The sequence below is a fragment of the Cervus elaphus genome, chromosome 15 (genome assembly GCF_910594005.1).
Source record: "Cervus elaphus chromosome 15, mCerEla1.1, whole genome shotgun sequence".
NCBI lineage: Eukaryota > Metazoa > Chordata > Mammalia > Artiodactyla > Cervidae > Cervus > Cervus elaphus.
Window position 1 is genome coordinate 84221122 of NC_057829.1, and position 25870 is coordinate 84246991.

A 25870-nucleotide genomic window follows, 5' to 3' on the forward strand; every position below is an offset into this window, starting at 1 on the left:
AATATTCCTCTCCAGATTCTAACACCGCTGGCCTCTAGGTCCCAGGTCTCAGCTCCTGGTTACCCCCCAGGGTGGCTTCCCTGAAGTCCTCCAGGCTCTCTCTGCCCCATCCCTCTCTCCTGTTTTCTTCCTGCTGCTCATCTAAATCCACTGCTCACTGGGCTGGAAAATCTCAGGAACCAGCCGAGTGGAAAAGGCACAGGAAGCCAGTGAAGTGATTTTCCATCGGGATGGCCTGAGCTGGGGTCAGTGGAAAGCTCTGGAAGCGTTGTCCTGGTTCTCCTGCCACATTACAGCTTACTCTTCCCTGCGGGGCTGGAGAGATGGAGCGGGAGATGCACGTGCGTCTCTTTTGGGGTCTTTCTCTCCCCACCTCCTCCTTGGCCTTGTTTTGTAACATCATCCCCCATGGCATCTCTCTGTCCTCGCCACTGCCTTGCCTTCTTTATTCTCAAGTTTGGCTCCTCTAGTCACACATTAAGGAAGGCTTTCCCTGGTGGCACTGTGGATAAGAATCCGGCAGCCAATGCAGGGGACACGGGTTCGATCCCCGGTCCGGGAAGATTCCACGTGCCACAGAGCAACTGAGCCCATTTGCCACAACTGCTGAAGGCTGTGGGCCTAGGGCCCATGACCTGCAACAAGAGAAGTCACCGCAGTGAGAAGAAGCTAGAGCACCGAACTGGAGAGTAGTCCTTGCTCTGAAAGCCCGCATGCAGGAAAGAAGACCCAGCACAGGCAAAATTAAATAAACAAATCTAGCAGTGTGTACATGTCAGAAAATAAATTTATTTTTAAAAAACAGTTATGAAAACTCTGGAAGGTTTCTCCTGGTCACTGGGTGTCTACGCAGATCTCACAAAAGATCTAAAAAAAACAAAAAACAAAAAACAACTCTCGCTATGAGTTTTCCTCTGAAAGACTTTTTCAGAACTGGGCGTCCTGAGTGATTCTAGAATTTCAAAATCTGTGGTGCCAAGAGGGGGCAGGGGGAGGGGAGCAAGCTGGAGAATCCTTTTGTTCAAGCAAGGTCAGCTCCTCTGGAAATCGGGAGCCAGTCCTCAAAAATCTCAACTGTTCCTGATGTGAGCCTCTCAGAGACCTTCAGAAGTGATCCCTGGCTGAGGACTTGCCAACCTCGAAGGTAACCTCTGTGCCTTGAAACTGTGATGTTAGAGCAAGAAGCCGGTCACACAAATAACCTTGCTATGAGCACTGGTTCTCTAACCTGAGTGTGCATGCACGTATCAGGATCACTTGGAAGGCTGCTAATGTAGACTGCTGAGCCCCCGCCCAGGGAGACTCAGAGTATCCGGGCTGAGACTGGACAATTTGCATTTCTTCGTTTGTTTGCTGAAATGTGACCCATTCTTGTGGGGTGATGCCAACACTGGATGCAGGACTATTTTAAAATCATCTTGGACCTAATCTTACTTTCACAGGTTCCACTCCTTATTACATCAAATATACTAAAACTTAGCCCATTACACATCAAAGCAAGTCTATTTTGCTACAAATTTTACAAGGGCTTTCATAAATATGCTTTTAATAAATGTTTACAAATAAACCATTAATAATAACAAGTGATAATGTAATTTATAATAAATCATTTATTTACTGTAATTTATAATTATATAAATTATTTAATAAATAATTTACTGTAAATGGTCTATGATTTCTTAACAGTCATATATGTTTGGGAGCTTTTTGTGAAGTAAAAGAAATCTAATCTCTGTTATTAAATGTTAAGACATTCAAACACGCAATTGGGAAACTCAGCAATTAGGGAAGTTGACAAAATGTTACATTACAGGTGGACATACAATTCAATGTTTATTCATTTCAATATCGTCATTTTTAATTTTGAAGCTAATAGATTCTTTTCTTCTGGTCCTAATCACTTTCAAAGGCTCATGGGTCCAGGGAGTGTCTTTTTAATGCCTGAAGTTTAAAATATTCCATCACATAGGCGCTTGGGATGCTCTTCGCACAGACAGCCCCGCCTGGGCGCCTCTCCTGAGAACAGCGGTGTGGTTCATTCTTTTACCTCCTTGAGGTGTGTGCGTAAAGTATCACCTTCTCCTTGAGACCAAGCCTGACCGCACCCGCCCCTCCTTGGCGTCCCTAATCTCCTTTACTTGGCTCGACTATTTCACCTTAAATGTACCATATAATTTACTCATTCTTTTTGTTTATCTGTCCCTCTCTCCCCATGCCCACTAACCGCATCCAGACAGAACTGGAGAACCAGAGAAATGGAAATGGGAATCTTTGTGTTTTTCACTGGTATATCCCGAGTACCTAGGATAGTTGTTGTTATTTAATTGCTCAGTTGTGTCTGACTCTCTGTGACCCCATGGACTCTAGTCCTCTAGGCTCCTCTGTCCATAGGATTTCCCAGGCAAGAATACTGGAGTGGGTTGCCATTTCCTTTTCCAGGGGATCTTCCCAACCCAGGAATCAAACTAGCATCCCCTGCATTGGCAGGCAGACTCTTTATCAACTGTACCACCTGAGAAGCCCTGTGGGGAGGGAGTAGCCAAATCATAAAGGAAAACGGCTTGGTAAAAAGATAAAGGATAGAGTGATATAGTGACAGATTTCTTCTTGGGCTCTAAAATCACTGCAGACGGTGACTGTAGCCATCAAATCAGAAGGCATTTGCTTCTCGGCAGGAAAGTGATTACAAATTTAAGACAGTCTGTTGAAAAGCAGAGACATTACTCTGCCGACAAAGGTCTGTATACTCAAGGCTATGGTCTTCCCAGTGGTCACATATTGTTGTGAGAGCTGGACAGTAAAGAAGGCAGAGCGTCAAAGAATTGATGCCTTCGAACTGTGCTGCTGGAGAAGACTCCTGAAAGTCCTTTGGACAGCAAGGAGATCCAACCAGTCAATCTTAAGGGAAATCAACTCTGAATACTTGATGCCAAAGCCGAAGCTTCAGTATTTTGGTCATCTGATGCAAAGAGCCGACTCGTTGGAAAAGACCCTAATGCTGGGAAAGATTGAGGGCAGAAAGAGAAGAGGGCGTCAAAGGCTGAGATGGCTGGATGGCATCACTGAAGCAATGGACATGAACTTGGGCAAACTCTGGAGATGGTGAGGGACGGGGAGGCCTGGCGTGCTGCAGTCCTTGGGGTCACAAAGTGTCGGACACGACTGGACAACTGAACAGCAACAAATAGTGACAACAAAATAAAGATAATGCTGCCTTCGTATTAGAATAGTAGCAGTAACTAAGATTCATTGAGTTTACTGTGACAGATCCCTCACATACATCATTTCATTTAATCTTTAAATAACCCTGCAAAGTTCCAGATAACATCTTTATCTGCCCTTGAGAAATAAGTGAGGGAGACAGGCACAGAGAGGTTAAGGGGCAGTTTCGAAGCCATACAGCCAAGCACCAGCAAAGCCAAGACCCGAGCCCAGGACTGTCAGATTCCAGAGCTCTCAGCCACTGCCCTGCTGGAAAAAAAGACCCACCTCTTGTTATCCAGCTGAAAATTGTTTGAGGCTGGTTTTGAACAAGGCAAGAGATACTCTAAGAATGGTCTGGAGCTGTGAAAGTTCAGTGACTTAGTCATGATGGATGAAATTAACAACAACAACAAAAAAACTACAGCCCATGAACATCATTTAAATTCATCTTGGCTGAAATTTACTCCATCATTATGAAGGGAAAGAACCATTACCTTCCCTGATAGTTCCGAGTTGGCTGATGCATTTAAAAACCATTTTTGGTAAATTAAAGGGTATTTTTGCCCACTCTTCCTGAATGAAAAGCCAACAGAGCAGACAAAAGGGCACGTTTGTCCTAAGAAAAATGAAAGGTGATACACTTGAGAATTCTGCTTGGACGGAATTGGTGATGGCTGTGTGATTAAACCTCTGAAAAGAGCCCGTGGCCTGATTATCTGTCCGCAGACACGTCCTGCTGCCTAGAATCCCACCTTTAGAAATCTGTGCTTTTGGGGTAACACACGGTTGTTTCTAGAAGTCTTCTGCTTTCATCTTCTGTGTTTTATTTGGCTGTTTATCCTCGGGCCACTCAGTTCTTTCACTAACTTGCCATGGGAACTTCAGTGGCCACTTTGGGGACTTGTTAGACATGACAGGTGTGGGGGGAGGCAGGGGTGAAGGGTGTTGGGAGAAGGGCCATGCTCTCCACTGAAGTGCTCAGGCCCAGCAGCAGAGAGCAGACGAGACTCACCTGCAACTCAGGGAGGAGGAAAGAAGGACTTGAACAAAGTGACCTGAGGCTTCAGAGACAGATTCTTCTCAGCTAGCCAGTTGCGGAGTGACCCAGGCAACGAGTTCAGCACAATTTTACAGGAGTAGCAACGAAAAGCCACTTCTTTGGGGTGGCCAGAGGGTGTCCTCCTCCTGCTGTGTCACTGAATCCCCTGTGGCCTGTAGAGACGGGCTTCCCTGGTGGCTCAGATGGTCAGGAATCTGCCTGCAAGGCAGGAGACTTGGGTTCGATCCCTGGGTCGGTGAGATCTCCCTGGAGAAGGGAATGCTTACCCATGCCAGTATTCTTGCCTGGAGAATTCCATGGACCGAGGAGCCTGGTGGGCTACAGACCATAGGATTGCAAGGAGTCGAACATGATTGAGCGATTAAGCACGCACGCAGGAAGTCAGCCAAGAAGGGTGGAGGTATGGAGAGCCTGGCGGGGGGTTTCAGTCTCTGCTGTTGCACTCTCACACCTTGGGCAAGTCTTTTTTTCCTATCAGGGCCTCTTTGTCTATAAACGGGTTGACAGGCAAGCACTGCCAGGCTGCCTCCCACAGATGTTGTAAGTATGGGGCCCGTGCTGTGAATGGCTCCTCAGTCAGGGCGCTGCTGCAAATGGGTCTTTGTTCCTTGCCCCAAGAGGCTGCTGTGACTGACGGAGCCATCTCCTGACCCACGAGCTCACAATCAGCAGGATGGGGGCCTCTCTGCAGGTCCTCCTTTCCTAGGAATCTAACCTGCCTCCCTAGCTTGCTCAGGCCAGTTGCCTCTTCTCTCGTGGGACAAGCGATGCCCACTTCCTCAGCAGGAAGTTGATGACCACCAAGGACGAAGCCCCAGTCCGAGCTGGGAGAGCACCTTGTCCGAGCTTGCCCACTGGCAGCTCAGAGAGGGCACCGCCTCTAGTCCGTGCAGACCCAGAACATTTGTCCTTGTTGCCAAGATAGGCCTCGATGGGACTGCCAAGGAGCCAACAGCTGCCTCTCTTCAGGAACCTGGTTACCCTGGTTACCTGGCAGGGGCACCTGGCCGCCGCTAAGAGAGCCTTCAAGGCAACTGGTGCTTTACTCATACCACGAAGGCCAGGAGGAGGGTGGGCCTCTGGCCTGAAGGAGATCAGTTGTTTACTGCCAGGTCCCTCCTGTCACTCATTTAGTGATGTGCTCACTCCATTCATCATTCATTCATTCATTCATTCATTCATTCAGGCATTCCTTTGCTTCTTGATTTTTTTCAGCTATCCGTTTGGTCATCCACTCATTTATTTATTCATTTATTCAGTCAGACAGTTGTCCACCAGTCCACTCATCCATCCATTTACCCACCCGTCTACCTACCTATCCATCCTATATCCCTTTATTTGTGTGGTCCATAATTAAATCAGCCAGGCAATCAATAGACACATATGTATTCCCATGTCCAAAGGACTGTTGTTTGGCGATAAGGAGGGCATGGTGCTAACACCAATTGCCAGGCCACTATGTGCCAGGCAATGTGCCAACCTCTTACCATATCTGATCTTCACATTAATCCCAGAGGCAAGTACTAAGCTCCCCACCTACAGAGGAGAAAAGCAAGTCCAGAGACTCTGGTTGACCTGCCTAGAGACAGTCAACCAGTGGGACTCAGAGCCAAGGTCCCACCCCAGGTCCCCCTGGCTTTGCAGCCCATGCCTCTTCCCATTTTTTTGTTTACCATCATTGTTTACACAATAACACAATCACAACAGTCAACATTTTCATTGCACCTCAAACTTTGCAAACCCTCCTCTTGCCCCACTTTACCTCTCCATCCTCTAATTTCTTTGTAACTATAAGTTAGTATTGGAGAAGGAAATAGCAGTCCACTCCAGTATCCTTGCCTGGAGAATCCCATGGACAGAGGAGGCCGGCAGGCTACAGTCCATGGGGTTGCCAGAGTCGGACACAACTTGGCAACTTCACCGCCACCACCATAAATTAGCTTGCACTTCCCACAGTTTCTATTATAAAACTGGAATCATGGAGTATGTTTTTTGGAGGGAGAGTAGTGGGCTTTTTTTTGTTTGTTTGTTTGTTTTCAGCTGCACTGCACGGCATGTGGGAACCTTAGTGCCCTGACCAGGGGTTGAACCCAGGATCTTGGCAGTAAAAGCATATAGTCCTAAACACTGGGCCACCAGGGACGTCCTATGGGAGAGCAGTGGTTTTTCTTTTCCTATTTATGTTTTTCCTGTGTATGGGTCTGGCTTCTCTCACTTGATGGTATATAAAAATAAAATTGTTTTTGTGTATTGCTCCTGTATTCTACCACCCTAAGCTCATTTGACTAGCTTTTTGGAGTAAATTTCTTCAGATTTTATGGATAGGCAATCATGTTATCTAGAAATAAAGATCATTTTACTTCTTTTTTAAAAATCACTATTTACAGTATGCTTTTAGTTCTTCTGGTGCATATCCCAGTCCTGAGAGTTGCATCGTATGGTCCTACTGATCAAGTGACCAAACTCTGGCTCAGAGAGGTTGAGGGAGACGCTGAAGATCACAAGTTGCCAAGGACAGAACCTGAAATTGAACTTGAATTTTCTGACTGTACAGTTTTGTTCTTTCCACAGCATTGCACGCTCCAAGAATTAGGCCCACAGAGTAGCAAGTTCTGAGTGGCGCTGGCCTGTGGGGTGTGGGAAAGAACCCTGGGGTCTGGGAAGGGAGCCGTAAACATGTGCTGAGGGATAGGAAAGAATTTCTGGAAGAGGAAGAATCAAGCCAGGCCTTAAGTACAGGGAAAATGTTGCCATGTGGAGAGCACTCCAGTGGGGCAGGGGTGCAGAGAATCTATGTAGGGGGTTGGCTACAGCAGACAACCTGTGCTGGGCAAAGGAAGGAGAAGATACTGGAATCTAGGGGGTGTCTTTCCTTCCGGAAAGACTCATCAAAGAGTTCAGAGGACTTTTCTAACCCACAACTCTGATCACACCCCTTTCTTATTTAAAACTTTGTCATGCCTCTTCTCCAAATCCCCCAAGACAAAGCCGACACCACATGCTTGGCCTGCAAACCCTCCATCCCCACCACTCTGCCTGAGCACCCACCCCATACCCCCGCAGTCCTGCCCACAGAGTATCCTACCTCTGACATGCCTTTGTAGCTGCTTGGATGTGCTGGCTTCTCCCAGCAGTGATTCAGGGAGCAGCTTTTGTTTCAAGGAACCGCATGGGCAAGCCTGCCACTCCCAGGCTGCCCTCTTGCTTCCAAAACAAACAGTCTGGCGGGTGGCATGTGGGCAGCAGAATGAAATGGAGGAGGGCATTTCAGGATAACCAAGAGAGCGCCCAGAGCAAAGCTTGTCTGTTGTTGTTAGGAAATAAAGATGATGAACCCAGGAATGGGTCTGGAGAGGGGAGGGGCGTGAGGCTTCTTCAATGGTCAGGTGGACACCATAGTGGTAGCCTTACTGAGCACTTGCCAGGCACTAAGCCCCATCCTGACAACCACTATGCAGCAGAGAGACAGTCTGACAGAGAGGAAACGGAAGCACAGAACTTATAATTGAGTGGTTCAGTTACACAGCCAGCAAGCGGTCGATTTGAACTCAGAACAGCAGCCCTTTGCCACAGTGTTGGGGGTCAAAAAGCTTAGATCACAGAGATGTAAACATTTAGGTCTTTGTGAAAGCAGAATTTCTAAGCAATGCTAATCATCTATGACCTAAAGCATGAATTGTTGAAGAGCTGTTAACTCAGAGACTGGCCTTTCTAAGTAGTGCTATTGGGTTGCCATAGAGAATTAAGAACTGTACCAGTAGCTTTATTTAAGTGATGTAAGTGAAGGACAGGAGAGAAATTAGAAAAAGTAACCCTGCAGCAGGAAGTCCACTGACTCCCACTCACCCAGCATCCTGGGTAATGCCAAATGTCCCACTGGAAGGGGCGTGACAATCATGAGGGACAGGGGCCACGTGGCAGTTCTTAAGACAGAGTTCTGGGCCATGGCAGAGTTAGGAGACCCAGTCCCTCAGACTTGAGGGCCCACTGACACCCTGTCTCAGGGCTCTGTCCTCCCAGGCTCCTGAGCTCATCTCCACAGGTACCATGTGGGGCTCGGCATCCCAAGTTAAGCCAGGGGCTTGGATTTAGGACACTGGGGTTACTGTCAACGGTGAGTCCTGGGCAGCTGCAAGCCATGCTCACACCCAATCTGTCCTGCTGGGGCTTCCTGTCAGGTGCCTTCGTGGAACATGCTTAGTTCCTGCCAGCCTCCCATCCCAAAGCCAGATCTGCCCCCAGGTGTCCCCACTGTCCCTGGCAGGAGTCTGGCCTCCCAGAAACTGGTCATTATTTCCTGTGGGAGGTGTACCCCTGAGAAACTGGATCACTGATTTATTGCTGGTAGGTGCATGCACGGTAAGTTGCTTCAGGTGTGTCTGACTCTTTGCAACTCTATAGAGTATAGCCCGCCAGGCTCCTCTGTCCATGGGGATTCCCCAGGCAAGAATACTGGAGTGGGTTGCCATGTCCTACTCCAGGGGATCTTCCCAACCCAGGGATCAAACCCATGTCTCTTATATCTCCTGCATTGGAAGGCAGGTTCAACCAACTTTAGACCAATGTCTCTAAAAAGCAGAGACATTACTTTCCCAACAAAGGTCTGTCTAGTAAAAGCTATATTTTTTTCCAGTGGTCATGTATGGCTGTGAGAGTTGGACTAGAAAGAAAGCTGAGTGCCGAAGAATTGATGCTTTTGAACTGTGGTGTTAGAGAAGACTCTTGAGAGTCCCTTGGACCACAAGGAGATCCAACCAGTTAACCCTACAGGAAGTCAGTCCTGAATATTCATTGGAAGGACTGATGCTGAAGCTGAAACTCCAATACTTTGGCCACCTGATGTGAAGAACTGACTCATTGGAAAAGACCCTGATGCTGGGAAAGATTGAAGACAGGAGGAGGAGGGGGTGACAGAGGATGAGATGGTTGGATGGCATCACCGATTCGATGGACATGAGTTTGAGTAAGCTCCGGAAGTTGGTGATGGACAGGGAGGCCTGGCATACTGCAGTCCACGGGGTCACAATGAGTCGGACATGACTGAGTGACTGAACTGAAATGGACTGCAGCATGCCAGGCTTCCCCATCCATCACCAACTCCCAGAGCCTGCTCAAACTCATGTCCATCAAGTTGGTGATGCCATCTGGGAAGCACCACCTAGGAAGCCCCTTTTTGCTGGTAGGAATGTACAATGGTATAGCCACTCTGGAAAACACTTTGGCGGTTTCTTTTTTCTTTCCTTCATTGCACTGTGTGGCATGTAGGATCTCAGTTTCCTACCCAGGGTTTGGACCCATGCCCCCCGCATTGGGAGCACAGAGACTTAACCACTGGACCTCCAGAGAAGTCCCTAGGTCACTATTTTTTGACCCCTCCTATCTCCATGCCACGGTGCTGGGGGCTGAGATTATCGAGATAATTAAGACATGGTCCCTGTCCTTGAGGAAGTCATGGTCCCTTGACAGAGATCCCCCTAAATAATTTCAAACTGGAGAGCAGTGGTGTCACAGAGGAGAGAGGCTCATTGCTCCAAAAGGTCAGAAAGGTTCTCAGAGACAATGAGTTTTGCCTGGGGTCTTCGTGCTTGCCTGTTGGAGTAGGGAGATTTTATTTGTAAGAGATCAGGGGGTGGAATGAAGCTGGAGAGAAGGGCCATTTTGGCAGAGGGAGCAACACGGAAAAAGAAACAATAGGGGAAACAACCAAAATGTCCATTTATAGGAGAGTAGATAAATTGTTCTTAACTCATAAAATGACACATTACATAGCAAGAAAAAAAAGCAAATTGTTAACAACACTCAGTGACATAGATAAATTTCACAGGTAGGATGTTGAGCAAAAGAAGTTAGACCTCAAAGAGTGCACAACATAGTATGTAATTACAATTACATGACGTACCAGAACAGGCAAAACTAATCTACGGGTGGTAGAAATTGAGGAGTGATTACCTCTAGTAGGCATAGGAAGCCTCTGTGGGTGTTAGAAATGTAGTGTCTTGATCTGGATGGTTGTTACATAGTTTATTGGTCTGTATGCTTAAGAGTTGTAGACTTTACTACATTGCCTTAGCTCTGGCTGCTCTAACAAAATACTATACTGGGTGGCTTAAATAGAACTTATTTCTCATAATTCTGGAGACTGGAAGCCTGAGACCAAGGCGCTGGCTGATTCAGTTCCTGGTGAAGGCTCTTTACCTGACTTGGAGACGGCCACCTTTGCACTGAGTGTTCACATTTTGAACTTTCTGGTGTCTCTTCCTCTTTTTTTTAGTATGTATTTATTTGGCAGCACTGGGTCTTAGTTGCAGCATGCGAACTGTTAGTGGGAGCATGTGAAATCTAGTTCCCTGACCAGGGATCGAAGTCAGGCCCCCACATTTGGAGCACAGAGTCTTAGCCACTGGACCACCAGGGAAGTCCTGGTGTCTCTTTTTGTATGGACACTAATGCTATTGGATCAGGGTTCCATCCTTACGACCTCATTTACCTTATTTACTTCCACAAAAACCCCAGCTCCCAAACAGTCACATTGGGGATGGGGGCTTCAATGTATAATTTTGGAGGGACACATTCAGCCCATAATACTGTATTTAAGTTATCATTGTTGTTCAGCTGCTCAGTCATGTCCGACTCTTTGCAACCCTGTGGACTGCAGCATGCCAGGCTTCCCTGTCTTTTACTATCTATTTGCTTAAATTCATGTCCATTGAGTCGGTGATGCCATCCAACCATCTCATCCTCTGCTGCCCCCTTATCCTCGTGCCCTCAGTCTTTCCCAGCATCAGGGTCTTTTTCAGTGAGTCAGCTCTTCGCATCAGGTAGCCAAAGTATTGGAGCTTCAGCTTCAGCATCAGTCACGCCAATGAATATTCAGGGTTGATTTCCTTTAGGATTGACTAGTCTAATCTCCTTGTAGTCCACGGGACTCTGAAGAGTCTTCTCCAGCACCACAGTTTGAAAGCATCCATTTCTCTACACTCAGCCTTTTCTATGGCCCAACTCTCACCTCCATATGTGACTACTGGAAAAAAACATATTTAAGTTTTACTTCAAAGCAAAACAAAGAAGAAACAAATAATGCTAAGGTTAATTCCTTATTGCCAGAGATTCTGATTCAATTGGTCTAGGGTGGGGTCTCGTCCTAAGAAATACTTTTAAAGCACTCAGTGATCCTGACATGCAATAAGGCTTAAGACTCACTGGAGTGGTCGCTTTTAAAGACTTCTTTCAGAGGTTCTAGGGCTTGAATCTGGCAGGAGAAGAAGCCAGCTGCCAGGCTTATCCTGGGTTGCATAGACTGCTGTGCTGGATAAGAAGATCAGTGTAAAGCTCTCTTTTATCTGCAGGAAGTCTTGCATGAATTGCTGGTGCAGAGACAGCTGCTGAAGTCTCCAGCCTCGGGGCAGCCTGGCCCTGTCCCCCTGCTTCTCAGGGCCAGCCTCACGTGCACACCTGCATGGGCTGCTCTTGGCAGGGGCCCAGGCTTGGCATCCCCTTTCAGCTTCTCGAAAGCCCTGCCGAGGAGGCAGGGAAGCTGGGGATTCGAATAAGCCACAGGGGGACTAGGACCAGGCGAATAATTGTGAATGGAATCCATGCTCGAGACTTCTGGTTCTCACAGCTGCGGATGGGGGATCACCATGGGAATTCTGGGTATTGTTCAGCACTGACTGCAGCTTCCATTGTTGGGCTCTGATTACAGCTTTTGTTTCACCATAAAGTACAGTTATTAAATGCCCAGCCGGGAACAAAGACGTATTTACATGCCAGGGGGTCGGGAAAGGCAAGTTATTTTTAGAGTTGCCCTGATGTTAAGACTGTGGATGGGGAAGGGCTTGGAGCGGTGGTTCCAGTTTTTAGGTGTAAGTGAAAGATTTCTAAAGGAACAAAGAGGATGGGAAATGATGAAGTCATCACAATCCTGCTCTAATCTTCTTACGTCAATTTATTTATATTTATTTATTTTTGTAGCCAGGAGAAGGGGGTGGAAAGAGCGCTTGGGAAAGCAAATTGAAGTTCCCCTGTATTAGAGATCTCCAGAGAAACAAACAGGAGATGGATGGATGGATCGACAGATATACAGACATAGATATGGAAGGATATTTGTTATAGGAAATGTCTTGCATAGTTATAGAGAAGTTCCATTATCTGCTGTCTATAAGCTGGAGAACCAGGAAACAAGTGGTGTAATTCAGTCTGAGTCCAAAGGCCTGAGAATCAGGAGTCCAATATTTTAGGGCAGGAGACGAGGGATGTCTCAGCTCAAGTAGAGAGAGTCAATTTACCCTATTCCCGCCTTTTTGTTCTATTCAGGCCTTAAATGGACTGGATGGTGCCCACCCATGTTGGGGAAGGTGATCTTGAATCAGTGTACTGATTCAAATGTCAGTCTCTTCCAGAGACACCTTCATTGACACACCCAGAAATAATGTTTTACCAGCTATCTGGGCATCCCTTAACCCAGTCAAGTGGATGCATAAAATCAGCCATCACATCCCCCGAGAATGGCATCCTGGGTCCTTCCAAATCAGGCCCTTTTTATTTCCCCAGCAGCGTGTCCACATGGCCCTGCTCCCCAGTCATATTGAATTCCCCAAGGTCTTAGACCACAATGACCACTGCTATCTCGTCATCCAGCTACGTGTGTGGTCCACAGTAATTGAAATAATTCTAGAACTTACTCACTACCCAGGCGAGAGACTCTGAATGTGTCATCCACCTTGCTCAGACAGGCTCAGGAAGTGGGCCAAACAAGATCACACTGATGGAGCCAGTAGTATGTGCCAGGCATTTGGTTAAGGGCTTCACATGTGTTATTCCACTTAAGACTTAGGATGAGGCTGTGAAGTAGGAATTGTTACCAATTCCATTTGATAGGCACTGAGGAAATATTGAGGCTCAGAGAAATAAGGTAACAAGCCCAAGGTCAAGGCTAGTCAGCTCAGATGGACTCCAGAAGACCAGGGTTTTTGTTTGTCTTTCCTGGTGCCCACAGGGTCAGCTGGTGGAAGCTGTGACATCTGCTGCTCTTCCCCTGGGGGTCACAGCACGGTGGCACACATCAGCCTTCTTGAACGCTTGAGGCATTTGTTCTTGTTGAACGGAAACATTCTCCTGACAAATGGCAACATGGATGAGTGAAACCATTGGCCTCTGACCTGAGCTGGGTTTAGCTAGCCTTAGATAGGTGAGTGGCAGGGGTCTGAGGAGGAATTTCCACTGCCCAAGAGGGACTCATTCCCAAATTCTCCCCCAGCTTTGTCTGGAAAGAGCCTTCACCTTCTAGAATGTTCCCCACCTCAGTGTGGCAATTAGCTGCTCAGATGTGACCCTGGACAAGTACTTTGGCTTCAGAACATCTTCCTTTGCAAATTTTCATGTCACATTGGAGCAAGAGTCCACATGTTTGGAAGATGCAGGCGTTGTGTGCTCTGCAATTTTGGGGCTTATAGGAATTGCAGACTGGCCACATGTGGTCAGAATAGTTAATGCATGACCTAACTGGGGTATCTGATGGGGCTGGGACCTCACCAGACCCCAGTGATCACAGGGGTTGCTGGGGACCCTTAGGGCTCCTGTGGCATCAGGCGATATTCCATGCCAGGCTCCTTCTTTGTTGCCTGATTGTCCTAAGGCAGGAAAGTGTATCCAGGGCAGGTGGTCCTGCTTTCCAAACATCTTGGAGGCAGTCATCCTCCCCAACCCTCAATTTTCTTCCCTTTGTGAGCCTGGAAGTCAGGTTGGTTGCTGACCTGTTTGGAAATCCTGTTCTTGAACCTCAGTAAGTATGACATATGGGCAGTCCCTTAGAGCTCCTCCCTGAAGGAGGATTGTATTCCAGCCCCAGGACACAAGGATTAGCTTCAGAAGGAGAATCAGTCACCTTATCTGTATTTTGAGCAGGTCACCTCATCCTGCTATGTCCAGGTTAATGACTGAGAATCACTCTTCCTACTGCATGGCTGAGACCAGGTACACGGGCGGGCCAGTCTTCTGACTCCTTGACCTCAAAAGCAACCCCCACAACTCCCCTCCCAGGGTGTGGGGTTCATTTTCACACCAAAAAATAGGAAAGAACTGTCTTTCACTCTCTGCTAGCCAGTTTCTGAAGGGGATAAGAAAGGATAAATGCTGGGTTCAGAGAATGAGTGATTCATGTTTGCATTTTGGTGTCTCTCGGTTCTGATTTTTAGTAAAAACAGAAGTTTACTTCTGGAGTTGCTTCTTCACGTTAACTTCTGATTCTGACTCTGTCCATGGAGAGAACTGGTGGTATCCATCATTCTACAGATATTTCTACTCTAGGCACTGAGGATCCCCTGGCAGTCCAGTGGTTAGGACTCTGTACTTCCATTGCAGGGGGCAAGGGTTGGATCCCTGGTCAGGAAATTAAGATCCCCCACGCAACATCCCATGGCCAAAAACAAACCAAAACAAAACAGATAAAATCCCTGTGGGTGTGAATGTTACCTTCTAGTGTGACACACAGAGAATAAACAAGATAAATAAGTAAAACATATAATGTGTGGGAATGTGGTCATTGCTAAGGAGAAAAAAATAAAGCAGAAAAAAAAAAAAGAGCAGGGAAAGAGCTACAAAGTGTCTGTGAAGGGAGGAAAAGTCAAGTGCTTGGTCTCTTTGTGTGACTTTGCATTATTCTCCTGACTTCTCTTCACTGTTTTAATTTGCATTGTCAAAGGAGCTAAAGTCTGTATGGAGGATCAAGAGCCCAGCAGGTAAGCATACAGGAGGGGCTCAATAAATATTTTTGCTGGAAACAAGTGCTTTACACCTGCAAGGCAGGATGATGGTGATGACAAGAATGTTTTAAAGGTAAACTGCAGATTCTTGAATTCAGACTCCTCCTCTCCCTTTTCTTTGGATGACAAGTATCCATGGAATATTCCAGCATTTCTCAGTGCCGTCTGTGGGTCCTGAATGTTCTTGGTTTGCTCCCAGACTGTAATTTCAACAAGGGAATATTCCACATACTTTTTTTTTTTTAAATAACACTGAAAGCCCTGTTATGCAATGAACCTCTCCATCCAAAAAAAGACTGGAGGAAAAGCAGAGAGTGTTTTTTTGTTTTGTTTTTTCTTTTTCTTTTCTCTTTTTTTTTTTTTTTGGTGGGGGGAAGGGGACCATCATGTTTATTCGCTGATCCAGAGCCACATAGAAGGATGCTGACAGGTTCTGGTTACACAGCAGCCTCAGAGTAGCCCTGGGCTTACTTTGCTGTATGTCTTTGGGCAATTTGAGTCACCTCTCTGTTTTTCCTCATTGTCTGTAAAGGTGACAGTCAGAATCAAACCACCGTTGGGGATTGTTACCCAAAAAGAGCAAAGGAATAATTTAAAACCACTCAGTCAATGATGTCAAATGAGAATAGCCATCAGGAGAAAGATTCGCTCTGGGTCCCATCTGGAGGGAGTGAGAGCTCTCTGCTTTAGTGGCCTAATCGCTGAGCTAGGATTTTCAGATCAAACACAAGACGTTAAGTTTGAATTTTAGATAAACAAAGGAATATTTTTCTTAAGTTTAAATATGTCCCATCTAGGATCTTCTAGGATTCTGGAGCTGGAGACCCTTCTAGACCCTCTGGCCAGGGACAAGCAGCTCAAATGTCCAGAGAGATCAGGCAAATGACATCTGGTGAAATCTCCCTATTTTTAAATGCTAGCCGCCCATTCAGTTAAAAATAAAACCCACTGTGTGGACAAAAGGAAATAGCTCTGGCCAGTTTATAAACTACGATGAGGCCAAATCCTTTCAACCATTGTAAAGATGAGGAAATGTGGCCCTGGGAAGACAGGTGTCAGCAAGGCAGCCCAGCTAAGGTTTCTCAAAAGATAACAGAACAGTCATCTTGGAAATGCTGAAGACAAGCAGCCTGAAAGAGCCAGGGCGGGACCATTCCATCCAGTCTAAAGAGCATTTTCCTCTCTATCAGCTTAGAGGACTCTGAGAACATTCTGGAAGTTTGAGCAGTTGAGGTCACTGAGGATCAGAAGGGTAGAGTGTCACCCTTTGTCTAAGGTCACACAGGGGAATGTCCACAGGTAAGTCTAGGGCTATTTTTAACTCCACCTCTGATTCAGATGAGATAATACCTAAGCTTCCTCAAGGATCCCGAGGAAGGCAAACTCCAAATCCGGTTCTCTGCCTCATAAACAGAGTTGAGTCAGGAGGCCAGGCCAAGTGCTGAGACTTTTGACCCAGTTCACAAATAAAGAAGGGGTTAAGTCGTCAAGGTTCCATCCGTGTCACCAGGCTTGTCCGCACGTATCTTGTGCCTTTTGTCCCAGCAGCTTGATTTGTCTCCTGGACATCTTCACATAAGGAAGGATGTTCTGAAAGGTGTTGCTAAAGATTTTGATGGGGGAAGGATGTGATCTAAGACTGGTTAGGCGAAAGAAAGCAAGAAGAACACAAACGGAACAAATATTTATCGAGAGCCTCATGTGTGCCATGTGCTGTGAAAGCCGTGGCCTGTAATCCTTTGCCAGCTCTTTGCATGTCTGAATGATTTTTCCCCCCCTCAGGTTTCAGCTTAAAATTCACTTCCTCAGAGAGCTTTCCCTGACCATTCTCTCCAAAGAACCCCTCCGTCTCCCCCATCGCTCTCTTTTTAAATATATAATTTTACGTGTTTATTTTTGGCTGTGCTGGGTCTTGTTGTGCACGGGCTTTTCTCTAGCTGAGGCAAGTCGGGACGGCTCTCCAGTTGCGCTGTGCAGGCTTCTCATTTCACTGACTTCTCTCGTGGTGGAGCAAGGGCTGTAAGGCCTGAGGGCTTCAGTAGCACGTGGGCTCTAAAGCACAGGCCTAACTGCTGAGAAACTCATCCCCACTATCTCTTTAATTTGCTTGGTTTCTCCATTTCCTAAACAGCTGTGTTTATCCTACCGGTTTAAGGACTGGCTACTAACCGCAGGCTCCCTGAGGCCAGGACGACCCTTTAGCATGTGTCTAGCGCCTCTCAAGGGACTTGGCATGGCATGGTAGGTTTACGAATAAATATTTATAATAAGACATCTATGTTCCAGCCCGTCGACTAATTGAATATCGACTAACTGAATTTTGACTAATCATTCTTAAGTTTCCCTAAGCCTCCTGTCCTACTAAGTAGGAGGCGGAGCTAGTTCTAGGAAGAGAGAAATTGTTAGGAGAAAAAAGAATTGGCATGAAGAGCTGGTAAAGCATTTTTTCCCTCAGGTGACCCAGCAGCCTGTGAATTTTACACTTCCCGGACTGATTTATGGGATTACTTGCAAACAAATTGTCTGTCGCGAATGAAGCCTATTTTTAAAGATCCTTGCGCCTGGAAGTTCTCGGCGGTGACATAAGAGAACCCTGAGCTCCACTCGCGAGCCAAGCCTCGCGTTCCTCCAAAACTACGGATCCCAGGATGCAACGCAGCGCGAGGGCCCAGAGCTCCGCGCGCGGCCCTCCCCTTGGAACCCAGGAGACGCCCAGAGCCCGGCCCGCCGCGCCTCCGGGGTCCGCGCGGTGCCTGCTGGGACTTGTAGTCCTCTCCCCGCCGGCTGGGAGTGCCCGCTCCGGAATCTCGGCCGCCGTCTGGGGGGCTGAGGCGGCGCGGGCACGCGTGCGCAGTGCGCGGGCGGGCCGTCGTGGGCGCCGCTCCCGGCAGCTGTGGGTGCCTGTGGGACCCCCCCCCCCGCCCCACTCCCCGGACCGTGGCGGCGCGGGTGCTCCGGGGGCCGAGGGCCGCCGTTGAAGTTCGGCGTGAGGAGTGTGAGGAGCGGCGCCGGGGCAGGGGTGAGCGGGGCCGGGCTCCCGGAGCGCGGCGCCGACTGAAGCGAGCTGGGACGCTCGAGGGGCCGGCGGGCGCCGGTGAGTGCGGGGCGGCGGCGGCGGCGGCGGGCGGCGGCGCGGCGTCCCCGGCTCCCCGAGGCGCCTCCTCAGGCGGGGTTGGCCGGTCAGCCGGCGCGGCTGCACCTGGGCGAGGCCGCGGGGGGCCCGGGCTCACCTGCGCGCGTGAGGTCATGGGCGGCGGGGGTCCCTCTTCCCGCGCGGCTCCCGCGCCCTCATTGTTTTCCTGACCTCGGCCCTCGGCGGCGTCCGGCCGAGGAGGGTGTGGGGAGCGCCCCGGGCGGCCGTCGCAGAGGAGCTCTGCGGTGACTCGGTTCAAAAGTACCGTCGCGCCCTCGCCTCCCGGTTGGCCCGGCCGGCCAGCTGTCGGGGTTGGTGGTGGGGATTCCCGGCGGGCGACGCTTGTCGAGCGGGGGTGACTTTCAGGGTTGTGCCCACCCCCCACCCCCCGGAGGGGGTGCTCAGCCGCCTGGGGCACGGTTTTCTTTTTCCTGCGCTTTCGCTTTAGGACTCGCCGAGTCAGAAGTCGACTCCGCCCAGTGTACCCCCGCCGGCATCCTGCAGTATTCGTGCTTTTTTACCCTCGCACTCTCGTGGTTCAATGACCATAGGGTGGAAAAAGTTGGAAGTGACTCGTCCAGGGTCACGCAGGTAGGACGGAGGAGGCGAACCCAGGTCTTGAAAGCTTAAGAGGCCAGCAGCTGCCAGTCGCACCGCTTTGGGACCTGCTTGAATGGTTTGTGGTTTCTTTCGGATGCTTTCTATTGACCGTCCTGGATAGACCATCAGAGGGGAGAGTGTTGTCATAATGAAAGTGGCCTTTGGTAGAGTTCTAGTTGTGTTGTGCCCCACGGCAGAGCATCTGACCCCGCTGGGCACCTCAGCAATGAAACTAGATCGTTGTTGTTTGGAGGCAGATATAAGAGGAAGTTATAGAAGATAGAGGCAGGCAATTTGTGCCATTTTTTCTCCTCCTATTTCACCTTCCAGTCCTATAATACTTGTTTTCTTATTTTATGATTGATCGTTGTCAGTTTTGTTACGATTTTCTTTGCTTTAAGGAAGCCATTGCCATTTGTGAATTCGTTTTTCAACTAGAAAAATCTTATTTCCTGTGTGCTTAATGACTGGAACCAATAGCGCACTATGCGGTTTATACCTTTGTCTTTTATCCTAGAACTACTGATCAGTCGGCTTTATTTCCCCCAAGCACTCAGCTTCCAAACTCTCTGGGTTAGTTTAATGCCGTTGAAATACTTCTCAGTAAAATTTGGGTACCCTTTATATGAGTCAGACAAAAACTTGAAAAATTAATTTTGTAAAACTGTTTTTCTTCGCAAAAGACTGAAGAATTGTTATTTAAAAAAAATAGTAAGATTCTTTCTGACTAAAAAGCCTATTTTTTTCATACTCAAATTTTCATATTAACATGTTTGTGGCAAAAAATATTTCCCCAAAGAGTTTGTTTAAAATATCCTTAATTTGGCCATATCTCCCCAGGGGAAATGACATGTTAGAATATTTGCAGATTTAAGCAAGAATATTTAAGCTTAGCAGAATTTGAGTTAATAGTCAGTTTTGTAGAGCTGTAAGCCCTACAGTGTATCCATTGACAGGGTTCTCTTGAAGAGTATATCCATATCAAAGGATATGGCCAGGACTTTGTGGTAAGCAGAGGATAACTTTTGTGACATTGAGAAGATGTGATTTGTATAAAATTGCTTTCTGCCTCACTTTATCTTGTTAATTAGTATTTTTATTGTTGCTTTGGATAAAGGCGGGAAGTAGCAGGTTTGTATCCCCCCTTTCCTAAGTTTTAGCAACTTAGCAAAATAGGAAAGAACTGGTGTGTAAATTTGAGTTTGTCATGGACTAGGAGAGACAGTGAAACAGGATAAGTAAACAATTGTTAGGAAGCTGCCTTGAGTTCATAAGCCGGAAGGACCTTTTTAGAATTGTTTAAGGACATTAAGAATAGCATTGAGTTATTTTCTTTAAAAAGTCACTGTGGGCAATACTCACAAGTTGGTTGTTAATATATAGGATGTGATGTTGAAGACTCCTTGAAAAGTACTTGAGAGAGGTGGAAACATTTTATCTTTTTATAAGGCATTTTCTCAAAAAACATTTAATGCAGTTTAAAAAAAATAAGACCTTTATTTAAGCCTGAAAGTTTTTACAGCCCTACTGCCAAACCCACAGTTACTTCTGCTGATGACAATTTGTAATCTAGAATAAAATCTGTGAAGTAATTTATTAGTGTAATTTAACTTGGGCTTTCACATTGACGCACTGCTTGATGTTAAATAATTATTCTTGTTTAAATAATTGTCATTTAAGAATGAGGGAGATAAATAGTTTTCTGAACAAAATGTAGTAATTAGTCAGATGTGACAGTAGTTACATTCTGCCTTTATTAGAAAATTTCAAGTTCTGTGGCGGTAACTGCCAAAGTTGTGAATTGAGGTAATATACACATATTGCTTTTTTACATGCTTGAGTATTTTACTTTTGATAATATTAAAATTTGATTTAAAATTTCAAAATGATTGCCTTGCATTTAGATCTACAATAATACAATAAAATGGCTTTGTTAGGAGATAAATATTAAAATTTAGCTTTACTTCTTTTGAGCATTTGTAAGTCCATAGCATTTGGAAATTTATTTACTGGTATCAGGAAAGAGTTCTTAGGGTAGAAACTTTCTGTGGCTTTAGACACTTGTCTGTAATGCTTAATTATTTTTAGAAACATAAAAGTGTAGGATTTTTCAAATATAAAGATAAAAATTGTTGTATTTGCTATAGCCGTAGGACTTTGTTGTGCTTAATGAGTGACATCAAACCATTTGAACTCTGAGTGATTTCTTTTCCTAGTAGCTGCTGTATGATAAAGAACATGTGAGTTTGTAATTCCTAGAAGATATTTAAGCAAACATGTGTTTGTTGTTTATTTTGGTAAGCCTTTGATTAGCTGAGTTGCTTTGATTCAGGAAGATGGTATTTTGAGGATTTTATATTGTAAACATTCTTTGAACTGAAATTTCTGTTGAATATAAAAGAAAATCAAAGTCACTTAGGATTTTTTTTAACACTTAAGTCTACTTAAGTCGTGAGAGTTTTAAAAATATTGAAGTCTTAAATATTTTTTCCTTCATGAAACTCTTATCAGACTTATCAATCTGAGAGTTTTATTGTTCAAAAAGTTGTGGTTTTACTCTGTTGGGCCTTTAATAGTTTACCCATTGAAATCTGGATTCTGGATTCAAGAAGTTTAACCTCTTTTTGAAGAAAGGACAGTCACAGACACTTAGAATCGGAAGCACTCTCAGAGGACTTCTAATGTAGCGTCTTACCAGGTACAGTAAATCCCCCATGGGGATTTCCACATCAGGTATTCCTCTCATTAGTGAGGGCAGTGATGCTGTTCCATATGTCCTCAGGTCATTGAGCTTGGTGAGAACCGGACTTAAGATGGTTATATTTTTCAGCATCAACTGCTTTGAACCATGCTTTGTTGGATCTTCCCTCTTGCTACCTCATGACTCCATGGGCGAGTGGTAGCTTTTCTATCATTTACAGCTTTTAAAAGCTCCAGTCTAATCTATTTCAGTTTAGACCTTCAGTCTATGAAAGCCCCTCTTTTCCTTTACCCCAATATCTGGCCACTTTATCCTCAAAGCACTTGCAGTGGGGAGGGGTTGTTGCATGCTCCCTGGATACCTCTTTTCCCTCTTTGTCGGTCTATTTGGACAGGGACTGGTTAGAAGAAAAACGGAAAAAGGCAACTATCTCTCACCATCTTAATAAAGTTCTCTCTTGAATAACAATGGCAGGCCATTAATGTTGACTGATAGGCTTCCAAACGGGAAATTTTGGTGAGATCTTGCAGGGAAACTCCCCACTGCATAGTCCCTGGATGTGAAATTTGCTGCGGGTAGACCTTTACCAGCCTATACTCCGTCCTCCTTGTTTCTGTCCTCTCAGTCTGCCTGCTGATTCGTATGAGTGTTTGGGGATGAGATGGGTTTCACTCTGCCATCCAGAGTTTTTGATAACAGAAAGACAGCTCAAGTCCAGCTACCTGCTGTAATTTTCACTTAACTCACTGGAAGCTTACTTCCTCTTGATGTCAGATGGCAGCACGCAGGCTGCTTAAGTCTGCACCCTTTCTGTGTGCTGCCTGCCGTTTCTCAACAATTCTCCTTGTCCCCCTGCTCACACAGGCCCTGGGACAGTCACTCAGTCTCCCTCATAAGCCGACATCGAACTGGAGAATGAGGTGACGCTCTCTGCTCCTCGTGGGCGCTTCTGATCTTGGTGAATGATTCTCTTGGGGCCCCCTTCCACAGTTTGTGGGTAGATAGCATCTGCCTCCCAGTACCCTTTTGCCTGGAAAATCCCATGGACAGAGGAGCCTGGTAGGCTGCAGTCCATGGGGTTGCAAAGAGTCGGACACAACTGAGCGACTTCACTTTCACTTTTCACTTTCATGCATTGGAGAAGGAAATGGCAATCCACTCCAGTGTTCTTGCCTGGAGAATCCCAGGGATGGGGGAGCCTGGTGGGCTGCCGTCTATGGGGTTGCACAGAGTCGGACACGACTGAAGCGACTTAGCAGCAGCAGCAACAGCAGCATCTTCCTTTCTCTGTGTTCTTCCTGAACACTTGGAATACCTTTCTTTTTTCTCCCTGTCTTCTGTCAATTGATTGTATAGAGTGGAATGATGATAAGGCACTGGTTAGGGTACCACAGCCCTGAGTTGTGTGTGTGTGTGTGGGGGGGGGTGTTGGTGTCAGACTTCACGGATGTTTGATCCTTGATGACTGTATATCTTTGGCTTTGTGTTTGTCAACAGTTTTGGGACAAGACTATTCCCACTCAACTTCTAATCAACAAACAGTGCTGAAGTCCTATGGGCCTCGTGAGGTCGCACTGTTCAGAATTTTCTTTTCTTTTCTTTCTCTCTTTCTGATTTTTGTTTTATTTTTGACTCACTTCATGGTTGCTGACTGATGAAGTGTTTTTAACTGTGTGCGTCAACTAATGAGTGTTTGTATACGCTAACCACTCCTAAGAACACAAGTAAATCTGAAGGATAGATTTTGTGGTGGTTTTAATAATACAATTTTATCTGTTCTATCATCTAAGCAAATCAGTTAAGTCTCCTAAACAATTTCTCATCAGATGAGGAAAAAGCAGCTTTCTGTCTGGAAACTTAAATGTTAATATTTGATACAATAATTATAGGTTCCTTAATATTTCATTCAGCAAATTGTTACTGAGTCCCTTCCATATTCTAGCCATTGTTTTAAGCACTGGAGAAACAATAGTAAATAGAAAAAAAAAATGTTGCTGTCATGAAGCTTACTTTTCAGTGTCGGGAAACAGACAAGAAATAGATAAATAAGTAAATGATACTGTTTGTTAGCAATAAATACTAAGAAGAAGAATGAAGCAGGGAGGGGAGATGGGATGGCAGGACAATTTGGAGCATTTTCAGTTTTCGATAGGATGTCAAGAAGGCTTCACTGAGAAAGTGATATTTGAGTTAAAAGGCTCTGAGTGGGGAGCTTGTCTAGTGTAGTAGGCATCCAGTGGCCAGATGTGTAGCCAGTCACGGGGGCTTGGGACAGGTTGAGTGGGGCAGGGGAAGCCTGTGTATCTTTGTAAGAGCTTTGGTTTTTACTTTGAATGCGATGGGATCGAATTAAAACAATGATTCTTAACCCTGGCTGAACATGGGAATTATTGGGGGAGCTTTAAAAATGTACTGATGCTTAGATCCCATCTCCAGAGTTTCTGATTTAGTTGATCTGGATGCTCTAGTCTAGGCATCAGGTAATTCTAATAAGCAGCTGAAGTTGCAGAGCTTTTTTGAGCAGAGTGACATTATGCAGTACTGAAGAGCATGGGCCTTAGAGCCAGATTCCTCTGGTTTGGATCCTGGCTCTGCTGCTTCCTAATCGCACGACCTTGGACAAGTTATTTGTAAAACCTTCTGTGCTTTGGAAGAGATCTTAGAGAAAGGAATTCCCTGGAGGTCCAGTGGTTAGGACTCCACACTTCCACTGTAGCGGGCCTGGGTTCAATCTCTGGTCATGGAACTAAGAGACTCATGGATCTCTGCTCAATGTTACGTGGCAACCTGCATGAGAGGGAGTTTGGGGGAGAATGAATACATGTATATGTATGGCTGAGATCCTTTGCTGATCACCTGAGACTGTCATATCATTGTTAATCAGCTATACCCCAATACAAAATAAAAAGTTAAACAAAAAATCTGTTCTTTGGTTTTCTCATCTGTAAAATTGTTGTTATAAGGATTAAATCAAATGTTTACTTGCAAATATTGAATAAACCCTTAACTATGTGTTTTAATGAGATCACTGACAGCTTTATGGAGAATGGAGTGAAGCGGGCAGGAGAGCCCTTGGAATAATCCAACTGAGAGGTGATGGTAGCTTGGGCCAGAATGGCAGGAATATGTCTGGTGAGAAGTGGTGGGATTCTGGATGTATTTAGAAGATGGAGCAAATAGGATTTGCTTATGGATTGGACATGGAACGAAAGAAGTCTTGATCCAGTGTGACCCAGATTTTGCCTGAACAGCTGGAAGAAGCGAGTGGCTATTTACTGAGATGGGAAGGACAGAGGGGAGCAGATTGCCGAGGATGTATATCTGTGCCCAGTTTGTTAAGTGTAAGATGCCTCCACTATCTCCCGAGGTTTGCTCAAATTCATGTCCATGGAGTCAGTAATGCTATCCAACTATCTCATCCTCTGCCACCCCCTTCTCCTTTTGTCTTCAATCTTCCCCAGCATCTGCGTCTTTTACACTGAGTCAGCTGTTTGCATCAGGCGGCCAAAGTTTTGAAGCTTCAGATTCAGCTTTGGTCTTTCCGGTGAATATTCAGGGTTGATTTCCTTTAGGATGGACTGGTTTGATCTCCTTGCAGTCCAAGGGACCCTCAAGAGTCTTCTCTAGCACCACAGTTTGAAAGCATTGATTCTTCGGTGCTCAGCCTTTTTTATGGCCCAACTCTCACATCCATACATGGCTACTGGAAAAACCATAGCTTTGACTATACAGATCTTTCTCAGCAAAGTGATGTGTCTGCTTTTTAATATGCTGTCTAGGTTTGTCATGCCAGTCCATTTTAGTTTGCTGATTCCTAAAATGTCGATATTCACTCTTGCCGTCTCCTTTTTGACCACTTCCAATTTGCTTTGATTCATGGACCTAACATTCCAGGTTCCTATGCAGTATTGCTCTTTACAGCATTGGACTTTGCTTCTATTACCAGTCACATTCGTAACTGGGTGTTGTTTTTGCTTTGGCTCTGTCTCTTCATTCTTTCTGGGGTTGTTTCTCCACTGATCTCCAGTAGCATAATGGGCACCTACCGACCTGGGGAGTTCATCTTTCACTGTCCTATCTTTTTGCCTTTTCATACTGTTTATGGGTTCTCAAGGCAAGAATACTGAAGTGGTTTGCCATTCCCTTCTCCAGTGGACCACGTCTTATCAGAACTCTCCACCGTGACCTGTCCGTCTTTGGTGGCCCTACACGGCATGGCTCATAGTTAATCATTGAGTTAGACAAGGCTGTGGTCCATGTGATCAGATTGGTTCGTTTTCTGTGATTATGATTTTCAGTCTGTCTGCCCTCTGATGGAGAAGGGTAAGAGGCTTATGGAAGCTTCCTGATGGGATAGACTGACTGAGGGGGAAACTGGATCTTGTTCTGATGGGCGGGAATCATTTTAGGAA

General features: G+C 46.1%; 1 protein-coding gene and 1 long non-coding RNA gene across 6 annotated transcripts in view; one reads left to right on the forward strand and one right to left on the reverse strand.

The window, feature by feature from the left end:
- Positions 1–418: 418 nt before the first annotated feature.
- LOC122708871 lies at positions 419–8913 on the reverse strand. The gene is made up of 3 exons (XR_006345340.1): positions 7350–8913; positions 4217–4462; positions 419–867 (listed from the first exon to the last, which is right to left on the reverse strand). It is a non-coding gene; the product is annotated as an uncharacterized LOC122708871 (long non-coding RNA).
- An 8910-nt stretch (positions 8914–17823) lies between these two features.
- PLEKHA1 (pleckstrin homology domain containing A1) overlaps positions 17824–25870 on the forward strand; it is a 53479-nt gene continuing 45432 nt past the window's right edge. For 3 of the 5 annotated variants that reach the window (XM_043925617.1, XM_043925618.1, XM_043925614.1), the window contains exon 1: positions 17824–18118. The gene's annotated coding sequence lies outside the window, so the exon portion shown is untranslated. Of the gene's footprint in view, positions 18119–18161; positions 18834–25870 lie in introns of those variants that run through there. The other 2 variants (XM_043925616.1, XM_043925615.1) reach the window with 2 other exon arrangements.